This window comes from Manis pentadactyla, chromosome 5 (assembly GCF_030020395.1).
Source record: "Manis pentadactyla isolate mManPen7 chromosome 5, mManPen7.hap1, whole genome shotgun sequence".
Lineage (NCBI taxonomy): Eukaryota > Metazoa > Chordata > Mammalia > Pholidota > Manidae > Manis > Manis pentadactyla.
The window spans coordinates 157156790-157180964 of record NC_080023.1 but is presented as its reverse complement, the minus strand read 5'-3'; the positions used below and the strand labels follow the sequence as shown (position 1 = coordinate 157180964).

The 24175-nt window shown below is 48.9% G+C and overlaps 1 protein-coding gene across 7 annotated transcripts in view; it reads right to left on the bottom strand.

Annotated features, from left to right (window-relative positions):
• EPB41L1 (erythrocyte membrane protein band 4.1 like 1) overlaps nucleotides 1-24175 on the bottom strand; it is a 144236-nt gene that overhangs the window by 57879 nt on the left and 62182 nt on the right. Inside the window, exon 1 of one of the 7 annotated variants that reach the window (XM_036902409.2) lies at nucleotides 6245-6501. The exons of the other annotated variants lie outside the window; for them this stretch is intronic. The gene's annotated coding sequence lies outside the window, so the exon portion shown is untranslated. Of the gene's footprint in view, nucleotides 1-6244; nucleotides 6502-24175 lie in introns of those variants that run through there. 7 annotated transcript variants of the gene reach the window in all.

The window sequence follows — 24175 nt, the reverse complement described above, 5'->3', positions numbered from 1 at the left end:
CAGCTTGGCTGGCCAAGGTCACACAGCTAGTCAAATAGAGTCAAGACTAGGACCAAGGTCTGCTGGCCATGGTCCCATGCTTTTCCTCCTCAATCCTGCTACATCCCACGACCTCCAACTTGCTGTCAACCACGTAACCAAAGCTACTGTTGCTCTGGATGTAGAAATAATAACAGCGGTACCAACCTCTCCCACGCACAGGGCACTTTACAATTTAAAGGATCCTTTTATAATCATCATTTTCCTTGGACCTCACTAATCAGCAGTTGGTGAGAGGGAACATGGAACAGCAGTTATAAACACGGGCTTTGGACCAGTTGAATCCTGGCTCTACTGGCTTGGGGACCATGGGCAAGTTTCTTAGCCTCTCTGAGAGCCAGTTTGAGGAAGTAAAATCAAAATAATATCCCCTACACCTCAAAGGCATTTAGTGAGAATTTTAAATGAGAATGCACATGAAGCTCACTCTGGAACCACGTTTGCCACATAGTGGATCCTCAAAATGACAGCAATGGCTTTCATCAGTAAGGCCATCACCACCATACAGATGGATGAACTGAGGTTCGGAGAAGGTCAAGAACACATCCAAGGACGCCCGGGGGTGTAAGTAGCAGCATAGCCCAGGCAGCAGCTTACAGCATCCAAAGGGAATATAAAAATTTCACAGGTGAGCTCCATACTGGGTGGGTGAAATAAGCGCATTCCCTGGGACACCCCCACCCTTTGAGGGTGACAGAGACGGGCTCCTCCAAGCAGGTCAGCCCTCAATGTCTCTGCCCCCTTGGGCCCCACTGAGAAGGGAGGAAAAGAGGTGAGAGGAGAAGGTTGAAAACACTTCCTAGCAACTCTCACGTCTGGCAGCTTCTGACCCTCTCACACTTGGTTTTCTTTCATTGTTTAAGCACTCTTAGAGTTTACTGTCAGCATTATTTAGAATAGAGTACAATTGGAAACAACTTTCAATGTCCATCAAGAGGCACTGGCCAAATTAGCTAGGATTTACCCATTAAAAAATGAATTACAGAAGGATTGCATACCTAGTGTGAAAAGTTTCTGAGATTGATTTTCTGTATACTGACATGGAAAACAGTACTGATGTATAGTTAAATGAAAAAATGCAAGTTGTAAAACAATAATGCAATGTATGGTCCCCATTCTGGTTTGTATGCTTATGAAAGCATAGTAAATACCCTGGAAGGACATACACCACACTGTTATCATTGGCTGGTTCTGGAGAGAAGGATTTTGGCTGGGCACCCAAGGAGAGAATATATTTCTGAATTAGTAGGATATTTCACATATTTCTTTTATAGACAAAACTAAAGAAATAAGTAAATGCAATATTAAAAGATTTGTTTTGGTCAGTCTTATTTACTGTACCTCCCCTAGTGCCTGAAGTATCTCCATTTCTATCTGTTCTCTTCTGATCTGTATCTATGGTCATACCTAATTTCACACACCACTTTACTCAGAGTGCTCATAATATTATGGGGGTTTTTCCATTTAACATTAATTATATGAGAAATGTTTCCATATTATTGTATCATCAGTATCATCACAGACTAACACTTACTATGTGCTAGCTACCATGGTACGGACCACCCACATTACAGATGTGGAAACTGAGGCTTAAAAAGATTAATTCGCCAAGCCCTGGCAGCTAATAGGGACAGAAACTAGACTTAAGCCCTGGTTTGTGTGCATCCAACCCCTTACTGGGAACCTTGCCATCCCACTTCCCTCACAGATACCCAGTGGTAAGAAGAATGAAGCAAGTAGGGATGAGGCCAGATGCTGGGTCTTCCTACTTACGTGGCCTTGGACAAGTCACTTCCTCTCTGCTTTGTTCACTCACCAATTATTTTACCAGACAAGCATCTGCAAATCACTGAGCTACATGCTGAGGATAAAACAATGAATAAAACATGAAACTTGTCCTAAGGAGATTAGAACTTGGCCTGAATTTCTTCCTGCACTGCAAGGATCTACCCCCGGCCCCACCTTGGTCACAGCACAGGGACATGAAATGAAATGAAATGAAATAAAAGATGCAGAGGAGCTTCACAAGTGTACAGCTCCACATGCTGTAAGGATAAGTATTTCTGTAGCTGTTCACGGCTGTGTATTATTTTATCCACTGGATGTTCGAAAATGCTCTCAATCATCTTGCTATTGTGGAGCACTTGGTCCCAATTTGCAGCTATTATCCAGTAAGCTCTGATGGGGATTCATCCAAAGGAAGTTATTCAAAAGAAAAAAACCCAGATGCACAAAGAAGATGCTGCACAACCTCCCAAAGGACTGAAGGGAGACAAGGCCTTTATCTTAGACTCACAAGGTCTCCACCAGAATTCCTGACTCCTACAGCCTTCCCCGCCCCTAGCTGCCAACTCCCCCAACCAGCTGAGCCACCCACCACCCAATGGGACATCATAGTGCATTTTCACCTTCCTTGCTCCCAACCCTCCAGGGCCACACGGCTGATGTCTCATTTACAAGGCCACACTCCACCCCACCTTGTGTTTCCTATAGTTGCCGAAGGGACCTTCCCAAACAGTTCTGTCATGACCCATGTGTGGTGCAAGCAGACCAAACATGTGCAAAGGTTCCCAGAGCCTCAGGCTCCTGTCAAGTGGAAACACCTTAGCCTGACATTTGAGAGAGACTGAAGGGGAGAGAAGTAATGTTTACTGAATCTGTGATGTGCCAGCACTTTGATAGATCCTTTATGTAACAATCATAACATGGTCTCTATGAGATAGGTGTGTTTATCCACATTTTACAGTTGAGGAAACTGAGGCTCAGACCAGCTAAGTGATGTGCCTGAGGGCATGTGACTAGGACACAGCAGAGCTGTGACTAAAGCTTAGGTCTGGTGGATTCCAGAGCTTTGCCAAAAATGCAAACAGAGCTCTGAGTCACCTCCCTGTGTCCCCAGTCCCTTGTATAACTCCATGCACAACAGACGACCTGCTCTTCTTCAAAGGTATCCCTTTTACCTTCCCCCCTGACGTGGGGGAGTGGTACCCTCCCCCATAACTATCAAAATTCCACTTGGCCTTTGGTACCTGGAGCAAAGGCCTTGATCTCCTTGAAGTCCTCCCTGATCAACAAAATAAGAATCCAAGCTTAGCATATGCAACAGCTCACTCTTTACCTTCCTTGTGTCATACCTGTACTTCTTCTGGCTAGACTGTGAGTTTCTTAAGAAGGATCTTCCTCAGAAACCACATAGGGCCTGCAAGAGGTACTCAGGGAATCTTTTTCAAAGTGAACAAAACTTAAGTACAACCTCTGAGAAGAAACTGTGGGCTGCATCTCTACTATAAAGCATGGCCATCGGGAACACGGCTCCAATCCACACTGTCTGCATTTGAATCCTGGCTCCCCCACGACCTACCTTATGTGACCTTGAGCAACTCCCTGTCCCTCACTAAATCTCAGTTCCCTCAGTCTGTAAAATCGGAAGACAAATTCCTACCTCACCAGGTCTTGTTAATTGCATGAGTTGTACAGATAAGCCCTTAAACAGCACCTGGAGTGTAGTAAGTGCTCAATAAATGTTGGCTATTACCATTCCCATTCACAAGCCTCCCACCAACCAAGGAAACAGTTCCAGCCTTCTGCCACCCCACTTGCCTTCCCAGGCTCAGGTCCCCTCTTTACAGTCCCAGCAGTGGCCTTGCATTACCACCATTGTGTGTTTTCTGATCATTTGGGCTCTATCAAATGTGGCAGGAGCAAGTGTCAGGGCCTGCCAGTCTTCCTTGGTAGCCAATGGGAAGAAGAGAGTTGGAGTTAATGGCCAGGAAGCAGAAGGCCAAGGCCAACCTCTCTCTCAGTGCTTTCCGCCAATACCTCCCTGCCCTTCCCCCCTTGGGACCACAAGAGCATTTGAGACACAGAACCACCCTTGCTTCACCAGACCCAACGCACAGACCTGGACAGCCCTGGGCTTCAGGTGTCCGGCTTGGACACCAGCCTGGTATTCCCAGACACTGCCCCAGATATAATGTCATGGCAGAGAGGGGCTCTGGACTCACACAGCTCCACACTTTCCAGCTATGGTGACACAAGCCAGGTAACAACCTCTCTGAGCGTGTTTCTCATCCGTAAAAAAAAAAAAAAAAAAAGCAGATAATAACAGCACCTACCTAATGGGACCGCTGGGAGATAATGCAAAGTATGTATCACCGCACTACCAGGCATACAGTAAGTGCCCCAAAAATGCCATCTTTCTGACTGCACTACTCCAGATAGATTATCCCCTTTTAATAAAAAGGGAGAGGCCCACGGAGAAGCCCACGCTGGAGCTAACACAGAGGTACTCCCTGCCTCAGGTGGTCTAGTCAGCCGACCCTCTCTACTGCCCCCGAGAGGCTCAGGAGCAGAACATCCCTGGGCATCCAGCATCTTCTTGGCTGTGTATACTCCCAAGAAGGTCCAGGGCTACCAGCTGTCCATTGCCTCAGCCCTGGCCCACTGTATGTGAGACAGCCTGGCCTTTCCTCCTCAGGACTAGGAAGTCAATGTAAGCCCCTCCTAAGGATTCTCAGGTTCCAGGCTATAATGCCCAGCCCTTGTCAGAGTCCTGTGGGACAGCCACAGCAACAGGGCATTTGGGCTACAAGGACCCTAAGCTGAGAGATAGAAAACTTAGGTCCATTAGTGCTGTCTCTCCACTCAGGTGCTGTGTGATCTTGGACAAGTCATTCTTCCTCTCTAGGCCTCACTCAACTTTTCAATATTTACTGAGTGAAGACTAAAGGATGGAGCATTGTTCTCACAAAGGTTCTGTAGAAGCAGCCCTCCATGGAGCTCACAGAGCTGGGCCTAGGGAACTGCCATGTGGCCCGGGAAGGATTTTAACAGGAACAGTGCCTCTTGCACTGATCTCCAGGACTGCCTTTGGAGCCCCTCAAGGGTCCGTGCTCTGCACAACACAAATACTCTGCATGGGGCCCCTAGGCAGGCATGACCTCAGGCTGGTCAGCAGAAGCCATCTTCATCCTGCATGGAGCTGGCAGAGCCTCCCTGGGCCACAGTGGCTCAGAGAGGAGGCTGGCACAGGCTGCCTCTGCTGCAGGCTCCATCTGGAGGAATGGGTAGGCAGGCGGGCACACAGCCACCTCTATTCTCCACACCCTTGCCCAGGACAGACAGCAGAAGTCTTCTAGGAGCTTCTGAGTGCACCGTTCCCATCCCCAGCTCTCAACCTGGTTCAACCGCTGCTGATTCTGGAAGACTCCTGATGCTGGGAGGTGGAGGAGAGATGCAGCAGCTGGCCACCCCCACGGCCCTGGAGAGGTCCTAAACCCAGCCCTCTTACACTCCCACCTTTGGGTGCAGAAGAGGTGATATACAGATCCAGAAGTAAAGGCAGGAGCTCATGATAGTGTCTCCCTCCCACCCCACCCCACAGCCCAAATACATTCTCAGATCTCCTGGGGGAAAGGGAAGGACCACGGCTGGCAGCCAAGAAGGAGACCAATATCCTCAGAACTCCTTCCTAGTCCTGCTCCAGCCCCTCCACACACCCCTAGACCACCCTAGGCCACACTCTGCCAGGAAGTGTCTCCCCATGCTTGTCCCCAAGACCACAGCTTCTTGAGCCCTCAGATGTCCCTAAGTGTGAAGATGCCAGACATAACTGGGACCTGCAAGTCCTCTCCCTCTAACCAGCTGGGGCAGCTTCTGGCCAGTACAAGGCCAGGCCTGAACTACAGAGGTCCCAGGGCTAAGGTCCATCCCCCAAGCTTTGGGAGACTTGGAAGGGTTGTAGGATGGGAAGTGAGCCCGGAGTAGGTAAAGGTCTGTAACCGAGGGTGAGGGTGAGGGTGAGGGTAGGAGTCCCCGCAGCCATCCCAGCCTCCTGGGACTGTCCTTCAGCATCTGAAGCCAGGGTGGAGAGATCCGGAGAGCTCTCCGCAGCTTCCACGGAAGCATCAGGGGTCTGTCATGGAGAACAGAGTGGGCCAGTTGGGGGAGCCCAGCACCCAGCAACTGCTCATCCCTACAGCCAGACCAATGCCTGCCCACCCCTCTCGGGCCTTGGCGAGACTGCAGACCCGGGTGGTAGGGAGGAAGAGCAAGGACCTCCGGGATACTGGCCAGGGGGGCAACAGCCTGCAAACTCAGTTCCTCCGGGTCTGGCCTCCAGTCCTCCCCCAGGGCTGAAGGCTGGGCCTACACGTACCCAGCCCCCAGGGCGCCCGTGCCACTTGATCCCCCACCACGTGCCTACCTGGGCCTGGGGGTCCCCATCTCGGGCAGGCTGGGCGGGGGCGCCCCTCGTCTCCTGCGGCCGGGCCGATAGGCCGCGGGGCGGGGCAGGCGCGCGGGCCGCGTCGGGCTCTGCGGAGCAGCCTGTTCCGCGACACCCCCGCCCGCTGATGGATGCCGACTGCAGCAGCGGCGGCGGCGGCGGCGGCGGCTCGGCGTGCGCCGGGGGCTGGGCACCGTGCCCACAGCCCCGGGCCTGGCGCCCGACGCACGGCCAGCCCCCGCCCCCGCCCGGCCTCCGCGCCCAGCCCAGGGGCGGCCCCCGCGCGCCTGCCCGCTCCCTCGCGACAGCCCTGCCCCAGCCTCTGCCTCCGCCTCCTCTCGGCCTGTCTCCCTCTCCCTTTCTCCCTCTCAGGCTCCCAGGCCACCTCCGGCCCGGCGCTGCCTCACCCGCAGTCCCAGACCACTGCGGGACCGTGCATCAGGAGCTGGCTCTTGGGCTCCCGCTGCCCCCACCCCGGCCCTGGCCGGCCTTGGCTCTCCTCGCTGGGCCATCCCCTCTTTGGGCTCGGCAGGACAGAGCGAGGGGGTAGGGGACAAGAAGTGGGTAGGACCCCTGACACAGAAAGGGTGACTCGGCCTCAGCGGGCCTCCCAGCCCAGGGAGCCTGGATGACCTCGCCTCCCCTGCAGTACAGCAGGGCAGAATCTCCTTGGGCCTCAGGGCTCCTCCCACATCAGCAAGGAGGGCCGTGCAAATGTCCCCTGGGATCCTGTGTATATGCGTGCATCTGTCCATATGTGCCTCAGTGACAATGACCCTACATGTAACAGTGGGGACTGCACCCGTCACAGATGTGTTTCGGTTCTGCATGTGTGTGAGCATATACTGGGTGTGCACCCAGGCTCTAGGAAGGTGGTGGAGGGTGGCCGAAGAATCTACGGCACTGAGGTCATGGCTCAAAACCAAACGACGCCCTGTTCCTCCCTTCCAGCAGCATTAACTCAAAACGTCGCACCTCCACCTCGCTCAGTCAACAAGCCAGGGAATCAAATGGCAGGGCCTGGGTTCCAGTCCACTGGCTTGGCTAGTACCTTTGAGCAAGCTGCTCTCCCACTCTGGGTCTCAGTTTATGAACAATGAAAGAACGGGTTGGCCATACTATTTCTATAGGTCCTAGCTTATGGAGAAGGTCTGGAGAAGATGGATGATCTATATAACTGCCAAAGATTTCAGCCCATGAGTTCACATTTGCAGCCCACATGACCCCTACTCCCTAACCTCCCTCACCCCCTGTATACACATCTATTCTTTCATTCTTCAAACAATTCCTGAGTACCTATCATGTGCCAGCCACTGTTCTAGGCCCCACAGAATCTACTGCACTGGAAACCACGGAGGCCCAAACTGGGAGGTAGCCTGGATGTGAGCTGAGCCATACATCCCCCCACGCTGCAGTTTCCCAGGGTCAGCCTCACCAATGGGTCCGTCCCTCAATGTCACTGTCACCAGTATCCATCCATCTCAACTCCCACACCCCAGAGATAGGCAACTCCCTCCCTCCACTCCTCACTCCCAAGGTGCCTGCTCCATCATGCTCCACCTAGGTCCTAGTACCAAACTCAGGGCCTCCACAGAACAAACCGATGCTCTCTCCCCAACATCCCTTAGAGAACTGTACCCCTTCTCACCGCTCATACATCACGCCTTCTCTTCTCCAACTTAAACACAATGAACTCCTTTACCAGATGTTCCCAAGACACAGCTTCCAGTCCCTCATGCTCCCTGCTGCCCACTAGGCTCAGCAATGGCCAGAGAGCCAAAGGAAGCCAGCCCCTCCCAGTCCTAGTGAACATGCTCTTCCTTCAGTCCCAGCCGGCAAGACGGACAAATCAGCACACAGCTAATTCACAGAAGGACCAGAGTCCTGCTGGGCAGACTTCCTTATAGATGTCCTCCTTGCCTTGGTACTTTTCAATCCCCAGCCTCCCAAATTCAGTTTCTCCCAGGAACTTCCCAGGCCCTCAGGACACAGCCTTGGGCAAGTCACTTTGCAGTGGTTTGAGTTCAGTTCACTATGTATTTATTCAAATGAATGAGTGAAGGATCAGTAAAACCTAGCAGTTATACCAGATGAACTTATTGTTTGTTATGCATATCTTAAGGCACAGAGATTCTTTCTTTTCAGGATTTTTATTCCAAACTGATTCTCACTGAGCTGCATGGCCAAAGCCCTCCATTCCTAGTTCAACTCTCCTTCCCTAGATCCTTCTCCCCTCCCTTCCTTCCCCCAGGCAGGAGCCCTCCCCTTTTGTCTCCTCCCATCCCCTGGGGCACAGCCACTTTCCCACCCTCCTCAGCTAGATGCAGACTCTCACTTTCCCAGAAGAATACTGGCTACATTCCACCGACCCAGGCAGGATGTTCCCAGACATCATTCTGGATTTATACCCAAAGGGCCCAGCTCCCTCCAGGTCAGTGGAACCACACAGAAAACTGGGCCACTTCTACTGCTACCATTATTTATTTCTCTTATTATTATTGACTAACAATTCTACTAGCACTTTCCAGTCTGCAAAGTACTTTCATGTGCGATCTTCACATCTGGTGAGATAATATCATCCCTCATTTTATAAACAAGCAGGCTGAGGCCCAGAGTGATGAGTGGCCTGTCCAAGGTCACAGTAACACTGGCTCTCTGCACCAGACACTTGGTACTTTACGCAGGTAAGTCTGGGCTGGAGGAACTCTGAACACACAGCCCCTTCCAGGCATCAGCTGACATTACTACTCCAGTTATTTGGCTGCCTTCATTCCCCAGGCAGGGAAACTGAGGCACTGGGACAGGACCCAACCCGGGGGCACATCTCATGAAGAAAGCAACCATGGAGAAATGCTAGGAGCCCAGGTGGAGGGAGAGAAGCCAGCGAGCAAAGACGGTATTCAATTCCCTTAGTTCTGACTTCTGCTTTCCACCCTGACTCTAACACTTCTTCCTGTGTTACTTGGGCAGATTATTTGACCTCTCTGAGGCTCTGTTTTGTCACCTATAAAATGCGAGAACTTTCTTCTGCCCTACTTCTGTTACTTGGCTTCTGTGATGGGAGGTCAGCAAATGCTGGCATAAGAGAAGGGACAGGACCCGTCGTCCCCTCTCTTATCTGCCTAGGAAGTAGAAGAAATTGTTTTCTCTTAAGTTTTAACTGGAGGGAACTTGATGATGTAAAAGTGCCAGGATGCAGGAAAGCCACCAGAAAGCGATTTGCTCCACTGGCTGGGAAGCCAAAGCACACAGATGCCAAGGCCACTGGTGGGGCAGAGACTAAACCAAACACTTCAGGCAGGGTCCCTCCTACCCCCCTTTTATCTTTTGGCTGAGGAAACCAAAGACCTGAGCAAAAGCAGTGACTTGCCAAGATTACCCCAAGTAGTCAGTAGTCCTAAGACTCCCAGCTACCAGGGATCCTTGATTCCTTCCTGGGTGGGCAGGGTGTGGTGGTGAGCATTCCTAGCCCAAGTATTTAATATTTCATTCAGCAAGTAGTGATGGTCACACTGCACCAGGCCCTGAGCACTGGGGAAGGCGAGAAGAATGCAGTAGCCTCTGTCCCTGAATTCACAATCAGTCCAGTGTGGCTCATAAACCACTATCTCAGGGGTACTGTAAGATGAATCGCCACGATCTTCTGAACATTTATTCTGTGCCTGGCATTAGACAGAAACTCATTTATTTAATCCCTACAACAATTCTCCAACATCAAAATTAACTCCATTCATAGCTGAAGTAACTAAGGCTCAGAGGGGTGAACAACTTCCCAAAGGTCACTCAGCTAATAAATGGCAGGGCCAGGATGCCACTTCAACCCTTATGCTTTTCTCCCTGCCTCTAGAACTGTGCTGACCACTGTGGTAGCCACTAGTTGCATGTGGCTATGAAGCACCTGAAATAAGGCTTAAGCAAACTGAGCGTGCTGTAAGAGTATGGGTAAAATTGTAATTTATCCAGAATATCTCACCTGGCTTCAGTACATATGCATATCAACAGGAGATCAAGGGTGGAGTGAAGTATGGCTTTAGTGGATTTGCATAATTCCTCAGGGGTGAAGAGTAGTTCATCTCTATATCAATGGGTAATTACCTGGGCAACTGAGAGCTTATGGGTACCTACCGGAGAGGTGAGGGGGAGGGTCGGTTTGCTTCTGCTGGAGCAGGAAAGAGAGAAGGGTCTGGACTGCAGTTTGTAAGCAATAAACGGGTTTTAAACTTTTTTTCTCCCTTTGACTGATTTCGGTTTTTAGAGATATTTTGCCCCGGGATTTCCTTTCCCCAGACTTACAAAGAGTAAGGTTCACACTGGATTTTAAAGATTTAATACACAAAAGAAAAATTTTTGTACTGAAATAATTTTGGATGTATTGAGTTAAATAAAATATTATCATTAGAATAATTTCATCAATTTCTTTTTGCTTTTTTTTAATGTGGCTGCTAGGAAATTTTAAATAATATGCGTGGTTCACATTATGTGGCTCATAGTATGTTTCCTTTGGGTCAGCACAAATTTGTTTAACCCAGCCCACGGGGCTCAGAAAAGGCTCCCTGGAGAAGGAGACGCCTAAACTGAGCTGGGTTAAATACAAGGTCTTGGGGAGGAGGCCATTCCAGGGCAAGACAGTCCCAGGGCATCTGGCTTTGGCCCCAGAGGGCAGCAAGGCCTGGGTGGGCTGAGCTGCAGCCCCAGGCAGCTGAGAGCTGGGTCAGCCTCCGGAGGAAGCTACCAGAGCCAAACTTTCCAGAGCAGAATGATGCACAGGCCTGGGAAGTTCTGACTGACAAGGCTGTTCTCACTGATGACTGGCACTCTCTGGAAGCCACTGCAGGGTAGCTGTGCCTGGGTGAAGGCAGCAGGCAGGGTGGACAGGCAGCAACACCCACCTGGCAAGGGCCTCCCGTCCAGCTGCCCCTGCCTCCTCTCCTCCGGGAAGCCTCCCAAAGCACTGCGGTCCTCAGGGACCCCAGCCTCCCCTGGAACCTTCCATCCCAGCCATGAGAACACACACTCCTGCCTTAGGTCATATTTTAGCATGGAATGATAATGAGCTGCACAGTGGGTCACACAGCACAGCTTCTCTGTAACTAGGATAGTGCTGTTGAGGAGTGTGAGGGCAACAGCTACTTCTGGGGAGGCGGCGGGGCATATTCATTATTTAGTACAGGAGCTGCATGACTTTGGACAAGGCCTTAACCTCTCAGGGCCTCAGTTGCCACCTCCCGGGAGGATGACATGAGGGAATAATGCATAGAGTAACATGCCCGTGGTACTCTGTCTCTTCAAAGCCTCCAAAAGTTGCCTCCTTTCCAGGAACGTCACCCTCTCCCTGCCTCCCCCACCCATGTTCCACCCAGCCGGTCCCTCCTCTAGCCTGCAGGGCCACACAGCTGTTCCCTCCACCTCTGAATCAGGGGTCAGCTGCCATGAGGCTCTCAGGTCGCTCCAACAAGACTGCAGTTTGGCAAAGGTGGGAACCTTGCTTGCCTTTCCCCACCCCTTCTACACCCACAGCCAGGCCCCTGCATGGGTCGGGGCACCCCAGATGTTCTCACAGCCCACTCCAGTGGCTCGGACATTTGGCCGCCATCTTTTGCCAAAAACAATGAGATCTAGACGAATATGCACATGCTGCTCTCCACTGAGCAAATCTCAAAGAGCTGGTCCTGCTCTCCTCCTTCAATGGAGGACACTTCAGGGGCCCCCCTTCTCTGATAAAGCAAATCAACCACCTTGGCCTGACTCTACAGACCTTTCACAGCCTGGTCACACCTAGCTCTTTAGCCTCATGCTCAGCCTCTGCCAAATTGAACGGGGAATATCTGGGCCCCTGGGGCAGAGCAACCCAATGGGCCCTGCCTCTCTGCTTTTACACACATTCATTCCTCTGCCTGGGAGACTCTCTTTCCTTTTCCCATGGTCGTTCTTCAAGGCAGCCTCCAGGAAGTCCTTCCTGATCTCCTCCTCTTTTCAACAACTCCCCCCAGCTAGAAAGAACCTGATAACCTCTCCTTTCCCTCCTGCATTCTGCCACCAGCCCTGGGTTGTGTGAAGTTACCAAGGATCTTAAACTGTGAGCTTGAAGGCAGGAGTCACTTTTCATCCTACCCCCTGTGAGGACCCAGCTCATTATACCTGCAGAGTGTAAGGAACAAGAGTTCACCAGGATGCTAGGACACTCTTGAGATTGTGTTCTGGGGACCCCAACTCTACCTTAACTACATTTCTTAATGGATCCCGAGGCTCTGGCTGCCCTGGGAAATCAGCCTGTCCCTAGGAGGTCTGGAAGCCACATTCCCGGGGCCTGAACACAAAAGATCTGGCCATGTTTCCACTGTCTACCCAGCCTCCCACTGGGTGCCTGATGTGTCAGCTGAGGTTTGCATCATCACAGCATCACAGATTCCTTTCAGTCAGAGGGGCCTTGGAGATCACTGTACAGAGGTTGGGAGCAGGGAGAGGCAATAATGGCAGAAAAGTGAAAATATGTCTGTGGTCCCGTGTGTCAGAAGACACTGCAGGGACACCATCAATCAACCTCATCACAGAGAGCGTCTGAGTCCCCACTACGTGATGGAACTGTGCCTAGCAATTTGCATACATTTTGTTTCTAATCTCTTACTGCCCTTTAAGGCAGAGGTTATATATCCACCTTGATTTAACAGGTAAGGAAATTGAACCTCAGAGAAATTAAGTCACAATCCAAGGTCACACTGCTAGTGGGCTGGGTGGGGAGGGAGGGCAGGACCCAATCCCAGGCATGCCTGACTCCAGAGCCTGTGTTTTTCCATCAGTAAGCCTGCGTATATTTGGTTTAACACAAAGTCACTGTGGAGATGCTGGCCATGTTTTAGTTCTGGTTTGGGGGATAGTTACATACTATGTGTAAACTTTAAGATCTGTATACTTTTCTACATTTACAACTTCAGTAAAGTTTTATTTTTAAAAAATTTGTCCCAGAGATGAATATATGCTAGAGACTTTCCATGAAATACTCTTAGTATTAGAGTCCAAAGCTAGAAAGCTGTTTTTTTTCTTTTCAACTCTTTCCATTTCAACCAGGACTGTTCTCAAGACCTCACAAACCCCCAAGCCAGGCCAGCAGAATTTCACCTGCTGTGTGTTGCTCAGACTATAAACATTTCCTTGTACTCACATTCCCAGCCCAGATGCCACTCAGCCAACATTCTACTTCTAGAAGCTGGCACTGCTCTGCAGTCTTTGCAGCCTTCTAGAACCTCAGCCATCCATCTGCAAGGACCAGACGGCTAGACCAGTTGCTGTATCACTGGTTAATGTCCACCTTCACAAGGCAGCCAGGCAGTGATGTCTGGATGTTCCCACCTCTCGTACCAGGCCAGGCTGGGCAGAGAGGCCGTCTGTGTGTATAAACACAGCCTTCTGCTGAGGCAGTTCCTGCCGGACTCCCCTCGCCAACTGGGCTCTCTGTGGCTTTTATCTTCCTGCCCAAAATAACCATTGGCTTCAATGGTTCTCTGAGCATGAATCAGATTCTCATGAGAGCCTGTGAGCAGCTTGAGGACTAGAAGGGCACGTTATCCAACTGTTTCCCCAAAGCACCAGGGCAAAGGCTTGTGATATTTAGTGAGTTCCTCTGTGTGCCTGGGGAACCTGTGCTAGGAAGCAACAGCCCCCTGGAAAACACAGTCATGCTTTCCAAAAGCTCACAGTTTAGGGAAAGAAAGAAAACACTGACACCAGCCAACTGCAATAGAAGGCAAAAAGTACTAAAGGTATTAATAAAAGGGTAAAATATTTTGGGAGTTCAGAGGAGAAAAATACTACAGGGAAACAAATGTCAACAAACAAATGTCAAAGGAGAAGTAGCACTGGGTTAAGTATTAAAGGCAGGGGAGAAGAACAGTCTACACGAAGGAGACAGCATAAAACAAGGCACAGGATTGGGAAGTACAGGGGAGACTCCGGAAACTGGCCTTGAATGGTCCAGACCCAGGGATGCAAAGGGCTGAGGCTAGGGCTGGAAAGACCATTTCCATCATTGCATAGAGTTCTACTGGACAGCGCTGTGCTGTACACATGCCAGAGAATCCAGGAGACTAAGCAGAGGTGTGACATGATTGGAGCTGGGCTTTAGGAAGATTAATTTATCCCTGGTGAAGAGTAAGTGACTGAAGAATTAGGAAGGCCTGGATGGGGGGCAGTGTGGGGAGCGTTGCAATAATCCAGGTGAGATAATTAACCTGTTTGTCTCTTCCTATCACTAAGCAAGAAAGCAGAAAGCAATGGTTCTCAAAGCGTGGTCCCTGGAATAATAGTAACATCCAGGAACTCCTTTGTATACAAATCCTTAGACCCCATCCCAGTCCTAGTGAATCAGAAACTGGGGTTCAGAGCAGCAACCTGTACTTTGATCAGCCCTCTTTTGATTCTGATGCACGCTAACCTTGAGATACACCAGCATAGAGGCTAGGAGCCAACACTAGTTCTTGACTCTACACTCTGGAGTCAGAAGACCTGGCTTCATATCCAGGCTCAGCCATTCACTAGTTGTGCTAAATCTCTTTGTGCCTCAGTTTCCTTACAATAACCCTAGATGATTATTATAAGAATTAAAGCAGTTAATACACAAACTTTTCTTAGAAGGGTACCTGGAAAGTAGCAAGTGCTCAGTGAATGTTAGCTATAATTTTTAATCTTCATGGGCCATTTCACCTAAACTCTTATGGTACAAAGTTGAATTCCTACCACCTATAACATACAAACATCTGTCTCTCATCATTAACTATGACCTTCTGCCTGTCCATCACATAATATTCCTAGGCCCATTCCCCATAGCACCATTTTCTTTTCTCCAGGCCTGGAGTATCAGCTCCTCTCCCAGAAGGCAAGGGCACTTCCTGTGTCAAGTGGGCATTCCCACCAGGGGAAAATGTCAAGACATAAGAGGCAGATTTAATGTCTTGAGCTAAGATGCCCTATAAGGAAGCAAGTCAGGAGATGCCCTATAAGACCAACTGGGAATAGGGATGTCCGGCAGTGAGTGCCCAGCTGTCCACTGCTATTGAAAGCCTCAAGCCTGTTCAGCTGGATCCATGCCAGCCAAAAGGGCACTGGAAATGGTACCTGGGTTCTGCCTATGAAGGTAGCTGGATCCTGATTCAGGGAACCAGCCAGGGGAGGATAGTGTCAAGGAACCTGATGCTGATCTTGACTGTGAGATCTTCGGCAGTCACTTGCCTCTCTGGATTCAATTTCCTCACCTATAATGTGAGGGGGTTGGCCTAGCGTGGTTCTTAATCTTTTATGGGTCATGCTTTCCTCTGACAATGCGATGAAAACTATAGAGCTCCTCCCCAGAAAAAATGCACATGGGCACACATCCAAATACACACACATTATGCACACACACAACCTTATTATAATTTCAGGGACAAAGAGACCTCATGAAACCCATTTACTGATCACCCTTTGGACCATGGACACTTGGTTAAGAAACCTTGGCTAGGTGGTCTTTAATCCTTCATGATAAGTATTCATATCTAATTAAAGGAATACTATGTTAAAAAATTCCACTAACAAGATGAGATTTGAAATGGGCTTTTGTAGGATTCAAGTTTTGATCAGCGAAATGCTATACATCCCTCCCAGAGCCTGTCCCCAACCCTCTCGCATTGCTCTGCAGTCTTCCCCCCTTCCTGCTCCCCGCTTTCAGCAGGAGTGAGCACACAGACCTGAGAGATAACCCTGCCCCCACCAGCTGCCTCTGCCACTTCCCAACAGATTGTCCCCAGCCAACTGAAGGTAGAAGAGAAGCCTTGCCTGCCTCTCGTTCTCCCACCCCAAATCCCTCAGATGCCACCCACTAAAGACGTCCCCAGATGCCAGCCCCCACCCTCAACACCCACACCCACACATATACCCATGTGCACGCCCTCCCTTGCATAGCCACAGCCAAGGAACCACACCTCCGGACACTTGATGGAACGGTCACCGGGAAGAGGCAAGAGCTACTTGTGGAGGCCAAATAACAGAGCAGGTGAGAGCAGTTCCACTCCGTCAGAGCTCCTGCTGCCAGCACCAGCACTGACAATTTACGACCTACTATATGAATGTACATGTGTGTCAGCGTGGCCAGAGAGGCTGCACAAGCTTCTAGACTGAATGTCTTGGATTGGTGACCACGCTGATCACACCAGGCAGAGCCCACGATCGCACCAGGGGCAAGGCTGCCCAGCCTGAGCCAGCACAGCCAACCCAACCAACAGCCCAGACCAGCCCACCAGCCCACCCAGGGGCCTCTCTCTTCCAAAGTCCTTTTGGATGGCTACTGATGCCTCTCTCCTTCCCCTGTCCATCGAGTCCTCCACCCCCACACCACTGCAGTCTGGTTAAGGCAGTGAGTACCAAGGAAATCAGTGCTGGACAGTATCAATGCAGCTAGCAACTGGTTTCATCTTTCTGGAGAACACTCTGGGAAAGTACATAAGCCTTAAAAGTGTACCTACCTTTTAACTCAGACATTCCTCTTCTATGAATTTATCCTGTGAGAACCATGGATACACACAGAAATGTAGCTTTAAGCACATTTGCCTGTTATATACAAGTCTTGTCTTACATACCAGAATGAAGTGGAAGATTGAAATTAATATCCAAAAATAAAGGCTACATTATATAAATAGTGATACATACATATCCTGAAATATTATGCAGCTGTTAAAGTATAATGTTGTGAATTTATAAGACTCTATGTAATAATGTTCATAACAACACAGAATTTTAAAAAATCAGGTGCAAACAGCATGTAATTTCCAATATCTGTAAAATATGTCTGTGTGCATACATAGAAAAAAGCTGAAAGGAAATATACAAAAAATAATGTTCCCAGAGGTTGATTTATGACAATGTTATCATTTCTCTTGGGCTTGTTTGGGTTTTGTTTCACTCCATTGCCGATTTGTTGGTATGTATGTGTGCACATGTGTGAACATATATTATCTATGTAAGAAAAGCCCATTACCCTCACCTCACAGCTTTTGGCCTGAACCACTCAAAGCCCTTTCTGGAATCTCACTAGAGCCCCCATCCCTTCAGCCACCACTCCTATCAAGTCTCCCTCTGGCTTTGAACTTTGCTGTCCCCCTCAGTTGTAATCCCCTCCTCCAGGGCTCCCTGCCCATGAATCTCATTGAAATGGAGAGTCCAATCCTGGAGACAGTGTCAGTTCACAGAAAGGGAAATGATCGTTATTATAATAAAGATAAGGGTGGTAATGAACCTTCACTATACTTGGTCTTTCTTTTCATAGAGCACTTTATTTAACACAGTTCACTTAACCCTTACAATGGCTTCTGAGGCAGGCACTGTTATTCCCATGGTACAGACGAGGGAACAGGCCCAGCAAGTACAGCAGCATACTTGCCAGAGGTCACATAAGCTAGTCAGGATTCAATCACAGGTCTGACTTTGACATATAAGGAGTTAAATAGGAGAACTGAACAGGTTATTCTGAGCCCCTGTTCTAAGGAGCCGTATTCCACAGAGCCCCTCCTCTCAGCTGAGCTCACAGTTGCCACACCACCATTCCTTGCTCAGAACCCCACAAAAGCCTGTCTGGGGCCTCGAGCCCTGTATCTCCACACCAGCCCATCATTCCCTCCCAGCTCTGGCAAAGGGACCTTGCTGCCTCCTGAGGTCTCCTAGCAACAAGACATCCTGCAGGGCCGCACTCTCCACCCCTGGGCTCTCCAGCACCAGCCTGCCTCACACAGGGAGGCTCCTCTCACGGGGGTTGTGGTCTCCATGTGCGGCTCAGGGGTGTAGGGGAAGAGATGGAATCAGCCTGCATGGTCTGCACTCAGGGCCTGCTCCCAGCTCCATATTTGGGGCACTGGCTTTAGCTGTACTGTTCTTTTTTTGAGATGCTGACTATCTGCTGATAGGGACAAAACAGCTGAATCCCAGGGCCTGAATTCTAGTAAGTTCCAATTTACTTTTGCATTTTTGAGATACATGGCATCTTCTCCCACCAAATACTAATATTAAGAATGGAAATAATAAATACTAGCAACAAAACAGCCTCTTTATCTTTACTCAGTGCTCAAAACCACCCCCGCGAAGCAGGAGCTAGTTATCTCCATTTTCCAGATGAGGAGCCTGAGATGTAACCTGCCTGAGGACATCTAGCTAAGGAATGGCAGCACACGGATTTGAGCAAGTGTGTCTTACACCACAGTGGATGCTCTGACTCTTAGAAATCCTCCGGTCCTACCCCCTACCACACAGACGGAGAAACAGACCCAGAGAGCAGACAGGATTTGTGATCAGCTGGCACCTATTTATTTACTGAGCAACCACTATGTGATGCACTGAGCTGTGAATGACAAAAAGTTTCAACTTCCATGTTGTTGGGGAGATGAGCTATGGCAACATATTGATAACTGTGAAAACTGAGCAATTGGTCCGTGGAAGTGCATTATACTGTTCTCTCTACTTTTCTTCATGCTTGAAATTTTCCATAATAAAAAAAAGTCAAAGAAAAAAGGATGACAAAAAGCTGATGAGCATGTAAATTTCATTTCTGGCTTGAGCTTAGAAAATCAGTAAAATCACCCAAACTGAAGTGTATTTTGCTCTGACAGTTCTGAAGATCAGGAAAAGGCAAGTGTACTGGAATGCACTTAGTAGCCTCTCTTTCACTACCTCTCTACACAGTTTTCTGCCTAGGAAACCCATGAGCCAGGAGAACCCCAGTCTGGCTGGCTGGGCCCTCTCCCTTCCCACCTTGCCCCTCTGGGGGTTACCGCGCCCCTGCCCCCAGGGAGCTGACCCCACTGGGCAGGCTCTCTGTGGATCCATAAGCCACATGATGCAGAATGAAATCCTATCAACCACTAGGAGAGAGGCAGCTATAAATCCAGAGAACTATGATTAGAAAGCCAAGTACAGTCTTCTCTCTAAAGGTTTCTAACTCACAAAAACATCCCTAGCATCAGAGAGCCTTTACTCAAGTTGCTCAAAGTTTCCAGAGAGGGAACACAGTTTCAGAGAGAGAGCGAACACACAGGGCAGGAGAGAGAATGACAAAGCAAGCATGAATGAGAGAGAAACTATACGGAGGCAGACAGTTTGATAGATGGAGAAAGGGAGGCCACTGGGAGGCAGCACAGCACGATGGTCAAGGACATGGGCAGCAGGTCAGCTCCTAATCCCTGCTCCAAGACTTAACAGCGGAGAGACTTTGGACAAACAACTTCAGCTCTCTGAACCTTTATCTTTTCAGCTGCAAATTGAGGGTAATTCTACCTATAATACAGAATGGATGTAGGGATTGAATGAGGCAATATATTAACCCAGTTTCTGGCACATAGTAAGTACACAATAAACAGAGGCCAAAGAAAGCGCTAACCATATGATCCAGCAATTCCATTTCTGGTTATATACCCAAAGGAATTGAAAGCACAGTCTTGAAGAGATGTCTGTATATCCAAACTCATAGCATTATACACAGTAGCCAAGAGGTACAAGCAACACAGATGTCAAGAACAGATGCACAAATAAATAAAACATGGTCTATACATTCAGTGGAATATTACTCAGCTTTAAAAAGGGAGAATGTTCTCACAGGCTGCAACATGGACGGACCCTGAAGCCATTATGCTAAGTGAAATAAGCCAGTCATAAAAAGACAAATACTGTATGAGTCCACTTATATGAGGTACCTAGAGCAGTCAAATTCCTAGAAACAGAAAGCAGAATCATGGTTGCCAGGAGCTGGGAAAAGGAGGGAATACGGGGTTACTGTTTAATGGGGATAGAGTCTCAGTTTCATAAAGCAAAAATGTTCTAGAGATGGATGTAGTTGGTTGCCCAACAATGTGAATATACTCATCACTACCGAACTGTACATGTAAAAATGGTTAAGATGGTAAATTTTATGTGAATGTTGACACAATAAAAAATGTTCTAATTTTTTTTTTAAGTGCCAGACAGAATACAAAAAAGACTAGGAGAAGCGGCTAGGGAAAATAGGAAGACTGAAAAAGTGAGACCACAGTAATATGGAAATGGGATGATTCAAAAGAGAAGACACTTCACATGCACAACGTTTCAAAGCCACTGACATAAATGGAGGAGTTTCCAGCAGGAATATGCGTTTCCAGAGAGCTCAGAGCCTGCCCTATACCTTCACTTCTACCCCCACTTGAGGGGCTGGACTGATAATCACTGGAGCCCATGCCTGTGGGAGAATCTGGCCTCACTCCTCTTCCTCTTCCTAGAATCCTTAGGGAAACAGGGAAGGATCAAAGCCCAGAAGGACTTGAAGGAGGGATAACAGGTAGAGATGGTAACTTCCAGGTGGCAGAGAAGCATGTGCAAAGACCCTGAGCCATGTGTGGGGAGCACGCCAGAGTGGCAGGAGCCTTGGGTATATAGAGGTATGTGGGAAAGAGAGAGGGGGATAAATGGTGAAAGACCTTTATTGACCGACCACCTACCACATGCTGGACACTGTCTTACATCATTATCTTAGTAATCTTTAAGATAACCCTGAGAGGCAGGTATTAATGTACCCATTTTATGGAGAAAGAAACGAAAATTCAGACAGCTAAAGTAACTCACCCAAGGAAACATATATGGTAAGCAGAGAGTAGGGATTCAAAATCCAGCTGACTCCTAACCTCATGCGTCTTCCTTCAGCCCATAGGATATCAGTATTAAGGCCAAGATTGTGGTTCTCTGGAGTCAGAATCCCAAATCCCATTCTGTCCCTCACTAGCTGTGTAATCTGGAGAAAATTACTTAACCTTCTGGTGTCAGTTTCCTCAACTGTTAATTGGGAATAAACAAAAGTACCTCCAGTATCTGGTTTTAAGAGAATTAAATGCAATACTGCAAGAAAAGTGCATTGCATGTGGTAATGCGAGGAAAAATAAAGTAGCTTTCATTAATCATTATGATTTGAACTCCAGGCACCTCTCAGACTCCCCTCCCCAACCCACTGCTTGTCCCTGGCTGAGTCCCGTGCAGTTTTTAGAGCAAGACTGAGGCCAGACCCAGTCCCCTGGGAGATCTAAGAGCCTAGGCTAGGCAGTAATCTTGAAGGAGCAGCAGAAATATCCTGGAGATGACCTCCTCCACACTCTCAGCTTCATGGCCTGGGTAAGTTGTGCTCTGCAGATGCTCAATGGAACACAGCCTAAGCAGTCTCCATTCCCATAGTGGTGAACATAATGCAGACAACCAGGGCTACCAGCTCACCTACTCACTGGCTCCACCAAGGGCTACCCCACCCCACCACCCTTCCGTGACCAGGTGGCCTACAATCTAAGAGCATCAACACCAGGAAGGCCTTTGGAGACCACCAAATTCCACCCTTTGTCATACAGATGGGAACACCAAGGTCTGGAGATAAGTAGGGACCTGCTCAAGGTCCCACTATGAGCCAGTGGCAAAGGTAGAACACAACCAAGGGCCACCTAACTCCTTGGTTTACTGGATTTTATGATTTATTTTGCCATCCCTATTTTCTGTTGTGTCAAATTTAAGTTTACACATTCAAATGTCAAGAGATTTAATCATCCCTATAAGCCTAACTCTGGGAGGTTGGCCTTATGAGAAAGGCAAAAACTTTGAGGACAGACAGAACTGAGTTCAAATCCCAGCTCTACCACTTCCTGACTGAAGAGCCCTTCATTTATGTACACACTGGAAGGAGAAAATGTCGGGCCTTAGCTAAGAGTGTAGGTGGTAGTCGTAGCTTTACCAATTCCTGGTGATCAAGTCACTTTAGCAACAGCTGCTCCAGTTTCCTCTTCTGTAAAGTCGGCCTCACATAGTCATTTGACTATGAGAAATGAGAAAAATGGTACAATGCTTGAAGAACTCAATAAATTATATATTTTGTTAGTTCTATTACCCTTAATGCTATGATTGGAGTATGTTGCCAGCGGGCAGCAAGAAGATACCTCAGTCTCAAAGCTCTTGCTCTCTCAGCTTCTCTCATGGACTCATGGAGGGAAAAGGAACAGAATCGAGACCAAGAGGGAAATAATTGGCTCAAGGGCATGGAGCAAGTTAAGGAGAGTTGAACTGGAATCCAGATCTCTTGACTCCTACTGCCTTAATCCCATAAGCACGAGCTCTCACTCTCCAGACAGCTGTGTGTTTCTGCACAGATGTGGGGTAAAGGGAGGGTGGTCTTTCAGACCCCAAATACCACAGCATAGCTGGCTTCAGCCAGAACAGAACTGGAGCAACCTTGCCATCACAGCGGGCCCAGGCCAGAAGCAGGGCAGGGCTCCATGCTGGCAGACCAGGCCAGCTGGGCCAGCACCCAAGTGGCACCATAGGCACAGCTCGGGGCCCTCTCACCAGCTACATAATAAAGTAATTACGGGATTAGGGATAAAATTAGTTACTTGTGTAATTATTTTGCTCAGAACAAGAACAGAAAGGGCCTTTTTCAAACAGTTGTTTCTTGGCCCTCCCAGCAATACTGCTGACGAGACGCAATGAGTGAACACACACACAAACACACATCCACACAGCAGTGACGGCACTGGATGAACAGGGCTGTTTACCTGCTATGGCAGGGCCTCACCTACCACACCCAACCCTGAAGGCCAGGGGCTACATTCTCTGAGGTTTGCCACATGTAAGACCTTTGTCACACTGTCCCGGGGCACACTGCCTTCCCTCAGGGCCCTCCATCACAGAGATTCTGGAGATACAGTCTCTTACACTCCTCCCCAAACACAGCACAATCAGATCTGGCTTCCTCTGGCACTTCTTCCATCATGAAGGTTGGTGGTACAGTTCCAGCAGTACCTGAGGGTCCACTAAACGGCCCCCAACCATGTCCACATCCTAATCCCAACAATCTGTGAAGGTGTTACCTCACACCGCAGAAGGGACTTTGCACATGAGATTGGTTAAGAATTCTGAGATGAGGAGATTATCCTGGATTCTCCAAGTGGGCCCAGTGTAATCAATCATGAGGTTCTTACAAATGACAGAGGGAAGGAGGGGACTGAGAATCTGAGAGGGGGATGTGACAATGGAAGCCAAGGTTAGAGTGACGTCGTTACTGAAAGGGGGCCATGAGCCAAGGAATGTGGGCAGCCTCCAGCAGCTGGAAAGGGCAAGGCACAGATGCTCCCCTTAAGCCTCTAGAGGAACACAGCACTTCTGTCACCTTGATTTTAGTCCCATAAGGCTCAGTTTCAGACTTCTGATATCCAGGACTGTAAGGTAATATATTTACCTTAAAAAAAAAAGGCAGATGCAGAGATGCCCCTTTACTGTATCCTCTGACACAGGGAGACTAAACCCTATAAAAAAGACGGTCCCCAAGAGTAGGTTGACATCAGGGAAGGGGACCTCCCATAAGGCCGGAAGCCTGGGTCCTGGCCTCAGCTCAGTTCCAGTCACAAGGTGGCTTCCTCTCCCGGCCTCCCCATTGTCAGGACATGTCAAGTGCTAGACGGTGTGCTTCCATGCTTTACATCGATGATAAAGCCCCATGACAACCTTTTTTTTTTTTTTTTGGTATCATTACTCTACAATTACATGAAGAACATGATGTTTACTAGGCTCCCCACTTCATCAAGTCCCCCCCACAAACCCCATTACACTCACTGTCCATCAGTTTAGAAAGATGCTGTAGAATCACTACTTGCCTTCTCTGTGTTGCACAGCCCTCCCCATGCGCACCACCACCCACATTATAATGCAAATCGTAATGCCCCGTTTCTTTTTCCCCCCCTTATCCCTCCCTTCCCACCCATCATCCCCAGTCCCTTTCCCTTTGGTAACTGTTAGTCCATTCTTGGGTTCTGTGATTCTGCTGCTGTTTTGTTCCTTCAGTTTTTTCTTTGTTCTTATACTCCACAGATGAGTGAAATCATTTGGTACTTGTCTTTCTCC